The 12421-nt window shown below is 41.6% G+C and overlaps 1 long non-coding RNA gene across 1 annotated transcript; it reads left to right on the top strand.

Moving 5' to 3' along the window:
• Positions 1–859: 859 nt before the first annotated feature.
• On the top strand, positions 860–12025 carry LOC310709450. The gene is made up of 5 exons (XR_014527519.1): positions 860–1015; positions 4673–4747; positions 6566–6666; positions 8720–9699; positions 10396–12025. It is a non-coding gene; the product is annotated as an uncharacterized lncRNA (long non-coding RNA).
• Positions 12026–12421: the final 396 nt, after the last annotated feature.

The following is a 12421-nucleotide window of genomic DNA, read 5'->3' as shown; positions in this document are numbered from 1 at the left end:
ACATTTTATCTTCTAAGTAAGCTACACTATTCAGTCTTAAAGAAAGAGAATCCAGAATTTGGGTATAGCAAGGACCACTCATAGCATACCTGGTTGTCACACAGACAATTAAAATGGTTGACAGACAGATGCTAGCTATAGAGAAAGCCCTGAAGACCCACATATTTGCACCCTTGACACTGTTATCCTAATCTTCCGAACAGGATGATTTATACATGCTTCTCTCTCCGCCCCGCCCCCGCCTGACTTTTATTCTCCCAACCACCCTGTGAGGTCTGTTAGGCTGAGAAAAGGTAACTGTGAGCTTCATAGCAGAGTGGGGATTTGAACCCAGATCACCCCAGCCCTGGTCCGACACTCAAACACAGGGGTTGCCAACAAGGCACCCCATGGACCTGCAGAGGCCTTCCTTGGTGCCCAAAGGGTCCCCTCCCTTCCCCTTCTGAAATTAGCATTCTGTTGCAGCTACTAGAACAGCTTGCAGTGTGTGTGTGTGTGGTGCCCATAACAATTTCCCTGGTTGGTAAATGTGTCCATAGGCTCAGAAAGGTTGGCAACCCCTGCTCTCACCACTATAATCATAGCATAGCATCCAAACCCTGAAACGCTAAAGTGCTCTGAGAATAGGGAAGAAAAACTGAAGCCTCTTCCTCAAGGCAAGTCAACTTCTGAGAACTCGGTGGGCAGATTTCATATCTCCTTATATGACTATCGGTCCCGTCCCCCCCCCCCCCCAATCTCATTTTGTAATCTAACATTAAGCAGCTATGCAAAGCTGCCTGTGACTGATTTTTGGATAGGGGGTCTTTGTAATTTCCTCTTGCACATTTCCACATTTCTGCGATCACTATCAGCCAGAGTAGTAGCTTTCACGCTGCAGTAGGAAATGAATCAATTGCAGATGACTGCCACTGCAGAAGGATCCTTGCGGGAAGGAATCGCTACAAAATGGAATTATTCATGATACAGCTAGCAGGGAATGGTATTCTAGAGTGAAGATTGCCTAACTCAGTGGGTAAGTAGAATCCGAAGGAGTCTAAAAGGAAAGGAAATGGATTTCTATGTGAATGCTCTCTGCAACAGCTTTGGGTATAATATTTTCCATTTTTATATGAAATGTAATCAGTTTCATTGCATATCTGTTTATTTACCTATGTACTGATCCATCTCCACACAACGTATGTGGGAAGCTACTTTATATCAAATTGGACCATTAGTCCTTCTCGTTCAGTATTGACTGTACCAGGGATGCGGAGCCCATGCCTCTCTAAATGTTGATGAACTGCAACTCCCATCATCCACTGGCTGGAGCCCAACGACATGTGGAGGACTGCTGGTTCCTCATCCCCTCCTATACTGGCTGGCAGCACCTCTCAAGGGTTTCAAACAGAGGTTTTTCCTATCTCTAATAAAGAATGAACCTAGGAAGTTTTGCATTACCCCAAATAATCCTCCACATCAGATTTGTTCTTCACAAAGATGTAATGCGTAATGAAAATGCAGCTGAAATCCAGGAGATAACACAAGCTGAAAACAAACCTCCTATTGGAAGTGGCTTATACAGAAATGGTGTTTGGTTCATTGTGCTTTGCACTTTCAGTGCAGTGAAATTTGTGGACGAAAGGCAACATTTGCTATTATGTCAACATTTGCAATTATTCTCTTGTCCAAGACTGATCATATGCAGGTCCTTCAACTTTTCCTCCTGTACTTTGCTTTTCACACCCCTGATCACCTTTCTTGCTCTCCTCTGAACTGATTCCAGTTAGATGTGGTGCTCCGGATGTGGTCTGAATAGCACAGAATAAAGAAGTAGTTATCATTTTGCATTTGAAACCCTGATGCAGCTGAACAGGAAGTGAGGCTTTCGAGAAACAAAATTCTGGATAATAATTACAATTAGCACTAAAGCATTTGAGGAGCCAAGATGGAAGATGTACACTGAGACAAGGATCCCCTAAAATTCTAATTTAAGGCAAGAACTAATGGCAAGAGCGCCACAGTGCTCACCAGTTAAACCCCCAGAGAAAAATGTATTTGTTGGGAAAGTTGCAATGAGCATTGCATACAAAATGTTGAAACTGAATCAAATAAAACAAATCCTCCCTTTCCATCGGCCGCAAGATTCTTTCAGTGTGATAAATGGAAGACTCTCTGTTCTGTAGAGATCTTGAGATAGTCTCTGATAAATGGAAGCAAATGCCATGGTAAAATTACATTATAATTAATAGCAGCATATAAATTGCGATGTGCCATCACGCACTAAAGAAGCTCTTTGTTTTCTTCGGGACACTTTTTTTTTTTTTTTTTTTGCTGTCATGACAAATATTAAGAAAAAGAAATTATGCGTCCATTCCCCCATCTTCATCTTCATCCAGAGCTGCCTAAGATCCTTTATCATCCTCTCTAGGGGACAACATCAGAACCCAAGAGCAGTCAAAGCTAAGTTTTGGTTCAGAAGTCAAAGGCCAAATTCAAGAAAGAACCAGTTATGCATAGCAGTGGGCACTATTCACACAAAAATTATCCCTCATTAGCTTCAAAGTCCAGTATAGTTCAGCAGAAAGCAATAACATACATAAGGCCAATGGATGGTCAAGATCAGGTTCCTGATGGCTGAAAGTGTCAGTTAAGAGTAGCACCTCATCTACAAGATGTTTTCTGCTAAACCTGGCTGAACTGGGATGTAACATTCCCATGCAAGAACAAATGAACCTTAAGACAGATCTTCAGGGAAGACCTTACTGACTATGCCATCACTGGTAGACTATTGTTTAATCCTTTCTTAGTAGCAGAGCACTGACCCTCATAAATATTCTCCCACTTGCAGGCACTAACTGTGATGAACTTCAAATTGCATACGCATCTGTTCTGAAAGGCTTTCCCTGGCTCTTAAAGTGTGCTTCTATGTTTTTGCTTTTTTAAATTTTTATTACAGGGGACTGTATTTTAGATGACATATATTTATGGTCCTGTTGTTTACTTTATATTCTCTTTGGTTTAGCTTTTGTAAACCTCCTAGAGAATATTTTGGTATTAAGTGGTTAATAAATATATTTGTTAAACAGTTACATTAAAATTAGAGATTGGGAGTACAAATACCACAATAAGTTAGATAACTGACCTTTTCCTTTCCTTTCATGGAACCCAAATCCAACTGCCTCACATGGTCCAAGATTACTGCTGTTCACACATATAATTTCATCCTGATCAAGCCAAATTATTGGTGCACAGTCTCTGTGCTTTGGTTTTGGAAAGAAGAGTAATAATAATACTGTAATAAGAATAAGAATAATTTTATTATTTATACCCTGCCCATCTGGCTGGGTTTCACTCTGTTTGATGTCCTGATTCACTAATTCTAACATTTAGGATTTGTAAGTCAACACATCAAACAGCAACCCTTCTTTCACATATCATTTTTAATTGTTTTTATTTATTAAAAGTATCATATTGGTCTCATGGTGGGGTATAATAATTCTATCTAAAACACAATTTTAACAAAAAAGATAAAATCCTTAGGTAACATCAGCAATCTTAAAATTACCAGACTATGCAGAACAATTAAGAATTCCTAATGACTGACAAAGCAACCAGGTCTTAATCTGGCATCAAAAGAAAATCAGGGTTGGTGCCAGTAACATCTCATAAGTGAGGGTATTCTGCAGTGGAGAAAGCCCTCTAATATTACAGGGTGACTGTGAACAGATGGATTGGCTCAATCTTAGGAAGGCCCAGTCCAATAAACACTGAATTTAGACAGGTTGAAAAATTACACATTCTAGGTGTTTCAGCCTTTTCTATAAATGAAGCATGAATTAAGATGCATCAGCTACTGTATCCATCACTATAACTTGAAAAAGGAAACAAATTTTCTGTTAACTGAGGATCACTTAAAATAATTTAAGTTCAAATTGATTTCCCTCGTGATTCTCTCAGAAGTTTCAAAATGTTATCTCAGTACATGAATATTCAGTTTTGATTAATGTGTTTGGCCATTATTATATGCTCCTTAAAATGCAATTATCTATTTTGTCTTCTCAAAGGCTGGGAGCCAACAAAGCAGAATGGGAGAATGTAAGGGAACGTTTAGTGCTAATTCCCGCCAGTGCTATCTCATGCATGTAATGCCTGAGTGTTCACAGAGCTACAACACCCTTAACAAACCACAGTTCCCATATTCTTGGGGTTTTAAATGTATGGTGTGTGTGTCAATGGCAAGAAGATGGGGGCCATCAAAATCTTAATTACCATATTTTTCTGTGTATAAGATGCCCCCATGTATAAGACACCTCCTATTTTTGGGGACTCCAGATTAAGAAGACACCCCTCAGCACTACCCGTATAAGACAACCCCCAATTTTAAGCCTATTTTTTTTTGGTAAAAAACCCTAGTCTTCTACACAGAAAAATATGGTACTCTCAAAGTGGTCCCTGCTAGGCCATGAGCATACTCCTTACCTTGTGTATCTAGACATGGCCAGGCTGGGGGAGTGAGAAAAGTCACCTCTCCACTTAGACATGATGGAGGCCCAGTGGATATTCTTAAAGGCACAAGCAAGGGCAGGGCACATCGGTGGGACAATGTGTAGCAGTTTGAATTAGTTCTATCAATTTCAGAGCTAACTACAAGCACGTATGTTGTTTTGATGCATCTTCTTTTTCTGTCTAGGACTCTGAGCAACTCAGCAGTTGCAGGAGGAGCTGTGGGCTTGTCCAGACACTTTGCCAAAAGAATGAGTGAGAAGTAAGTTAGTTTGTGTCAAGGAGTTATTGCACAGATCATCACAGAAATCCTCTTGGATAACTATTTGGTAGAATTCAGTGTGGCACTACTATGATCGTTCTGTCAGCACAGACATCACCACACATTATGATCTCCGCTCTTCTCCCCTCTATGTGCTTCTCCTAAGCCCCAAGAACCGATTTGGGTGGGTGGGTGGAATCCCCATTGTGCTAGTGCAGGGCAGTCCAATTTTTCATACCAACTGGGCCAGAGAGTTTGACACAGAGCCCACAGGCCACACACTGCCTTGTCACGTGGGGGGGGGAGCAAAGCCCAAATGTGACTCCCCCCCCCCCATTCCTTGTGTTGCTTTCCCAAAGTTGGGTAAATGTTCTTGTTTTTATCATGCTTTTTGTGCTTTATCATGTATTTTTATGTTGTGATTTGCTTATCAAAAGAGTTAAAAAGCTGGGATAGCCTCCATTAACCAAACCTGGCCATCTCCTTGCCGGCCTCCTGTACCACCATTAACGTGAAGGCATCCATTCAGGAGTTTGAATAGACTTTGCTAGCGACTTGATTGGCATGTGTTGACTTTTACGAGGTGTGAAGTATTTCCTAAGAGGAGGCTGGTATCAGGCTTGTACCAAGGTCAAGCAAGGTTCAAGATGGAGAATCCCATGTCGTGTTTAAGTTATGTCAGTCTTATGCTTACATCATGATGAACAGCAATAAACCATTTCATAAGTTCAGATTTAAACAAGCCTTTAAAATAGAGTTTGATTTACAGCACCTTTTGGGCCAGGGGGAATTCCTCCAAGGTGCCAAGTCAGATGGCTGAGCTGAAAGAGGTTTGCAGTAGGTGTAAGCTGTGGAGGCTGGCCAACTGGGGTGAATGGGGTACTGCCCCACCAACCTCAACCCACCCTTAGCCAGCCCCCACCTGCCCTGACTTTTACTTACAACCAGTCCAGGGGCTGGCACTGTGCGTCATCTTCCTCCTTCTTAATCTCAGTGTTGCCCTGCCTGTCACTGACTCTGGCGCCACCTACTGTCAACCTCCTTGTTTTCTATCCTACCAGTCCCAATGAATATGCCACACTCCTGGAACGCTCCCTGTTGCAGACTTTTGCTCATGTAAATTCTGCCAGATCCTGTTCCATCGGCTGAGCCCCAGCTGAGCCATCATAGCTCCAATTCTGCTGGATTGTGTATACCAGTGTATCCCCAGAACAGCTCAAGATCTGCCTAGTTTGAACTTGTTTATCCCAGTGGATCTTGGGTTTGGAATGCACTGAAAGTCTAATATATAATTGTATAATTATTCCAAAGTAGTTCGAAACAATCCTGTTTTTTTGTCCTTAGAATGATAATGTATGGAACCTTCCTCACTGTTTCTCTGAAACAGGGGAGGGGAACCGGTAGCCCTCCAGATGGTGTTGGACTCCAATTCCCATCAGCCCCAGCCAGGATGGCCAGTTTTAGGGATGATAGGAGTTGTAGTTCAGTAGCATCTGGAGGACCACAGGTTCCCCATTCCTGCTGTAAAACTTAGTGGGGCCAGCATTGCGCTGTATAGAAAGACAGCTTTTCTCAAAGACAGGGATCTTGCTTCTTAAAATCTGGAGAGCTGTTAAATTATAGGAGAGCTGTTAAATTATAGGAGAAATATGGTGCAGGGCTTCTGTCTAATACATGGAGATGCCAATTCATGGAACTCTATGCCTGGTGTGCATTGGAACTTTGGATCAGGCACAAAAAACAATGTTCTTGCTGCAATTATGTATCAACCACCCTGCCTTGTGAGCCTTAACAATATCAATCTGTTCTTCTTCTTAGATGTACCAAGCTGTGGGAAAGCATTGTCATATCTACCGTAACCTCCATAGCCTGTGTTGTTGTGGTTGTACTAGTCTATGCCAAACTCTGCAGGAAAATAGGTAACACTGTCCTGTACAAGTTTTAATTTATATGAGCTCAGCCTTGGTCTGTTCTATTCCATTCCTGAGTTTTTTACTTTTGATGCAGCTGTCCTGCTTAGCATAATGACAACCCTTCACTAGCTTTCTGTAATTCGTCCATTTTCTGCTTTACTGCACCCTATGTAGCAGTTCTCTTGGATCATCATTATCCCATTCATATATGGAAGATTTGTACCATGAATGAACAGAGGAAACCTGATGATCCTACATTAAGGGTGGGGCACCTGAAGCCCATGGGCCATATGTGATCCTGCACATGACCCACAACAGGCCTGGTTGCCCTCAACTGCTTTTTCTGGGCTGGAAGGTCTCCTTGAACTGTGATAACATCTCTTGTTCACCTCAATGAGGAGTTGTGTGGATGTCAAACTCTTTTAAATTATTTTTACACTTTTTGTTTTTTTATACTAGTATATTTTATGAAGACCTTATGGTAATGGAGGGATGTGGGTGGCACTGTGGGTTAAACCACAGAGCCCAGGACTTGCCGATCAGAAGGTCAGCGGTTCGAATCCCCGTGACGGGGTGAGCTCCTGTTGTTCGGTCCCTGCTCCTGCCAACCTAGCAGTTTGAAAGCACATCAAAGTGCAAGTAGATAAATAGGTACCACTCCAGCGGGAAGGTAAACAGCGTTTCCGTGTGCTGCTCTGGTTTGCCAGAAGCGGCTTAGTCATGCTGGCCACATGACCTGGAAGCTGTACGCCGGCTCCCTTGGCCTATAGAGTGAGATGAGTGCCGCAACCCCAGAGTCGGTCACAACTGGACCTAATGGTCAGGGGTACCTTTACCTTTACTATGGTAATGGAAGCAGGTAAGGAATCTTAAGAATGGGAGGATGGATGAACAGAAAACTCTGATTTGTGTGGAATGTAGTCTACTGTGCAGAGGAAACAGTCCCCATCCACTTCTGCCTCTGACCCAACCCACCACTGACATCCTGCCCTTGATATCTCTTTTAGAAGTCCTTGTACAGGTTCACCTATACAGGCTCACCTGAGGCAGGTGGTTACCAGGGAGAGGGTCCCACTTAGGAATGCTTTCCCCAAAGAAGCTTGCCTGGCACCCACACTGTGATATTTTAGGCACCAGGTGAAGACCACCTCATTCTCCCACGCCTTTCTGTTGCAGCCCACCAGGTGCTTTAGTCTTCGCACCAAATTCTCCCTAGCATGATTTTATGCTGGTCTGAACTTGTTTAAATTGTTGTAGCTGCTTTGTTTTATGCTGATCACCTTGAAGTATGCACAGTGCTGATCCCATATGCACAACAGACCAGAGTTGGTTTGGGGCCATAAGGCCTTATACAGTGGTGCCCCGCAAGACGAATGCCTCGCAAGACGAAAAACTTGCTAGACGAAAGGGTTTTGTGGTTTTTGAGCTGCTTTGCAAGACAAATTTCCCTATGGGCTTGCTTTGCAAGACGAAAACATATTGCGTTTTTTGCAAGTTTGTTTCCTTTTTCTTAACACTGTTAATACAGTTGCGACTTGACTTCGAGGAGCAACTCATAGAACGCGGTGTGGTAGCCTTTTTTGAGGTTTTTGGTGATTTTTGAAGCTTTTCCAAAACTTTTCCGACACTGTGCTTCGCAAGACGAAAAATTCGCTAGACGAAAAAACTTGCGGAACGAATTAATTTCGTCTTGCGAGGCACCACTGTATGATGGATCCAGATTGGAGTTCTGTTCAGAGTAGCTCCACTGAAAGCAATGGGATGGGTGAGATGCCATTAGTGAGGTTTCATTCAATAGTTCTCACTAGTAGCACTGCTTCCCATTGTCCTGACCTGGTCTAGCAGAGGAGACCATATCTCCCCCATTGCTTGTAAGTGCAAGAAGGGGCCCGGGGGCAAACTCATGAGATCAGTGGTGGGTCTGATGCTGACCCTGACCATGTGTGTGCCATGGTGAGATGGGAGCAGAAGCCTCCGAGGAGTGTAGAGCACTGATGAGGGGGACTCCTAGTTTCTTATTGGAATATTATCCTAACTAGGACTGCACTCTCTGTTTCAGAGCAACATGCCTATAAACACCATGGAAGAAGACAGCCTGGGTTCAGAGCCAAGAAGCCCAACAATGCCTTAGCTGGGAATATGCCATCCTCTCAGCTGGAGTTGCCCTCTCCATGGCCGAGAAACCCAAGCCAAGCCCAGCAGGGACAAGGACCACATTTTCAAATAGACAGTTTTGTGGCAGGCAAGTCCTCAGCTTGGAAAAGAATCTTCCAGTGTCACAATCAACAGTTGTCCCCTTGTCTGAAATGGCAAGATGTCTCCACACTGACCAAAAAGCATTTCCTTTTCTAACGTGTTATTTTTTCAGCCAAAGCTTGCTCTGCCAGACCCATCCCTTTCCAAGAACTCACAGATACCACCAACATACATTGGCAGGTGTGCCAGGTGCTAAAATACAAAGTCAATTAATATCTCTAGCCACAGTCAGATGCTGGTAGCTGTAGATAGTTCCTATGGTCCTTCAGATGAAAGCTGAATTGCTTAATAAACTTTGGCATGGGATCCAAAGGTTATAAGATCTCTTGGAGCCAGGGTGATCTGATTTGCTAGGAACCACAAAACCCTTTCTCTGGTCAGAAGGTACTAGAAGTAGGGATCTCTGAAACTGTACCTTGGACAAAGCTTGGTAAGCAGCCTAGGATCTTATAGATCCTAAGAACATTCATCAGGAAGTATATTGGATTTATTTAAAATCTCTAAAACCACCCTTCATTCACCTGTGGACGGAGGGAGTTGGTTGTTCTTCATTTGCCCCAGATCTGTGCATGAAATTCACTCTCATCTTGTTTCACAGTATGCAAGTCAAACACCTCCCCTATAAATGTTGAATCCCACCCATAGCATAGCTGTTACTGTCTCTGCTTTCAAATCCAATCTCCCTTCTGCCTATCTCAAATACTTAAACTGTTATGGCAATAATGTTTTTTCTTTGTCATAGGTAGCAGCTCAGAAAGCTCACTGTGCTCTCTTGCCAGAAAGGTAATGGCGTTTCCTTCAGCAGCATCTCACCTGAATTGCAACGATTGCTATACTAATGCTAATCTTACGTTGGTATACCAGGACTTAGAGGCTTTTGGGGCAAATTTCAAGGATATTTCGCAATGAATCATTCCTTTATTCTTAAAAATAATGGTTAAGATGTTATTTATCTTTCAGAGATGTAGTAAAATGAAACAATATACAATATTAGAGGGCATCCCAAAATATTCATATAAACAAGACTATTGATTACATCAGATGGTACAGGCTCTGATGTATACTGTGAATATACAATCAGGAGATCAAGGTAGTCAAAGTGGAGATAATCAAAATGTTATTGTGTACCTCAATGGGAGTCACTTCACTAGCTGGCGGAATAAATAAAGTCGTCTGAAAAGATCGAAAGAGAGAGTCATTGTGGGCCTGTGTCTCTCTCAGTCCTAGAAGCTAGATTCATCCAAGGAAGCTAGATGATTCAGAAGAGACAAAAGACAGTACTTCTTTGCTATGATGGCTTGTGCTACTAACATCTTACATTCTTAATCCTTACAGTTCTCTAATGGTCTAGTCATCACTATGCTATACCAGCTCTTGCATAACACAGGGGATTGGCATAATCACACAGTGGTACAGAGTGACTGTATGTTGGTATTCTTGAACCACAATTGACTATTACCCTGTATGTTTGAATTTCAGCATGCTTTACCTGTACTTCAGCATTCCGGGTCAGATGAAATCAATTATACAACCATTGTGTTCCAAGATCCCGTGAATGGCACCAGCTTGGGAAGAAGCAATGAAGATTTAAGCGATCACAGACACTATGAGAATGTGTCTCCCTAGGAAAGAAAAGCTGGTTTCTGATCACGCTCTTGCCCCCTTGCTTCTCGTTCGGACCTAAGTAGGACCAGCTGTTCATGAATTGCCTTCTTCAGTACAGATGAAGGCATAAGCTTTTGTGAACTCGAGCCCATTTCATCAGATGCACAAAGTGAAATCTTTTCTGGCAGATATATAAAAGAGAAAATTGTAAAGTAGACGTCAAATAAAAAGTGACATTTTTATTTATTTAAAATGAGTAAAAATAATGACCAAAACTCCCTATTTTTATATCTTTAATTCTGTCTGTAAACAACACAGAGGATCTGTGTGTATTGTAGTATTGTAGTTTCATATTTTAGTTTGGGAAATCGAAAGCTTGACCCTTTGCTATTTGTGTTGTATTCCTATGGGGAGTCTTGCTCTCTGCAGAAATGAAATTCCGCCTTCATTTTCTTTGGTGCTTAAGCTGTTCCCCAAATAATTTTGGCTGTGTACACACCATACATTTGAAGCATACAACTTCCCCAAAGAATCTCGGTAACTGTAATTTTCCCTTCATAGGGTTATGATTTTGAGGGAAGTCATGTGCTTGAAATGTATGTTGTTCATGTTTTTTGCAATGTCAATGGGGAAGTCAACTCCAAAATACAATATTTTGTTTGAAACCGAATGGGTCAGCACTATCCTTCAGACCTCTTGCATCTCAGCCTTTTACTTTGGGAGTGATACCCATGGCAGGGTAAAGGAATTGTCTGTTATGGCTAGCCTAAAAATAATGCTAAAAAATCTTATTCCAGCCTGCTGAAGCTGGCTTCAGAGTCAGAAACCTTAGCCTTCATTTAAACATGTCATGCATGTTATTTGGCAAAAAGGATACCATTAAGTTTCTTGCTTTGAGAGGCACAGTATAAATGATTATTTAGATGGCATCTGCCACCCACGAAGCTTAGTGAGATGTTTTCAGAAACATATTGCAAATATTGGAAGTGCAATATCCTTTTGCAGATCTGCTCCATATGCTTCATGGCAGGGCTGATGGATAGCTTATACTTATTTGATGCTACATTGTTATAACTGTGTTAGGAATAGTGAAACTTGAATTGGATTTAAATCCACGATTAATTTTATTTAATCTTTTTAATCTGATTTAATTGAATAGATTCCAAACAGCTGCAGATTATTAATAATGAATTTAATAATCTCTGAAAAGACAGCCCAGGGCAGATATTGTAAAAACCTGCAGCTTACATTCATTTCCTCAATCCTAAAATGTAGCCAAGATTGAAAAGCTAGTAATGCAATGTACAGAAGGAGTGACAGCTCTGCAATTGCTCCCCCCAATAAAAATGCATTGCCAAAAAATGGCCTTTCTTCATAAACTATTATAACATGACATATAAAGCTTGATAGAAATATATTGTCATAAAGTAAAAAGCTTTGGTCTCTCTTGCATTGTATCCTCCTCCCCTTTTTCTGAATAAAATAAAATAAACCATGTATTCTAGGGTAAAGTATTATTTCATTACACATGGGCACAGCAAAGGCTGGGGAAGGGGTATGGACTTACCAGTAGGTGTTTTGTATAGTATTTAAAGTCAGTCCTTATAGTATTGCTTTGTGCTTGAGGCAGTGAAGCCATTGACACAAATTGACTGAGAAGCTGTAATAGCTGGAATGTCCATAAACACTTCTAATTGTTCTGTGAGAAAATACTGTTAGAATGTGTTAAGTTCTTGTTTATTTAATATAAGTCAAGTTTACTCACTTTGTAAGCCCAGGACAAGAGGTTGTTTATTGATGAACAGGTCAACACAACAACAACAACATAGGAAAATAAAAGTAACCACAATAGCAAGCTACAGGATGGAGTCTTAGCTCCAACCCATAATAACTGGATGCA

Source organism: Podarcis liolepis (assembly GCF_965112155.1).
Source record: "Podarcis liolepis genome assembly, chromosome: 6".
NCBI classification, from domain to species: domain Eukaryota; kingdom Metazoa; phylum Chordata; class Lepidosauria; order Squamata; family Lacertidae; genus Podarcis; species Podarcis liolepis.
Note: the sequence above shows the minus strand (reverse complement) of the source record. Positions and strands in the feature narration are given on the sequence as shown.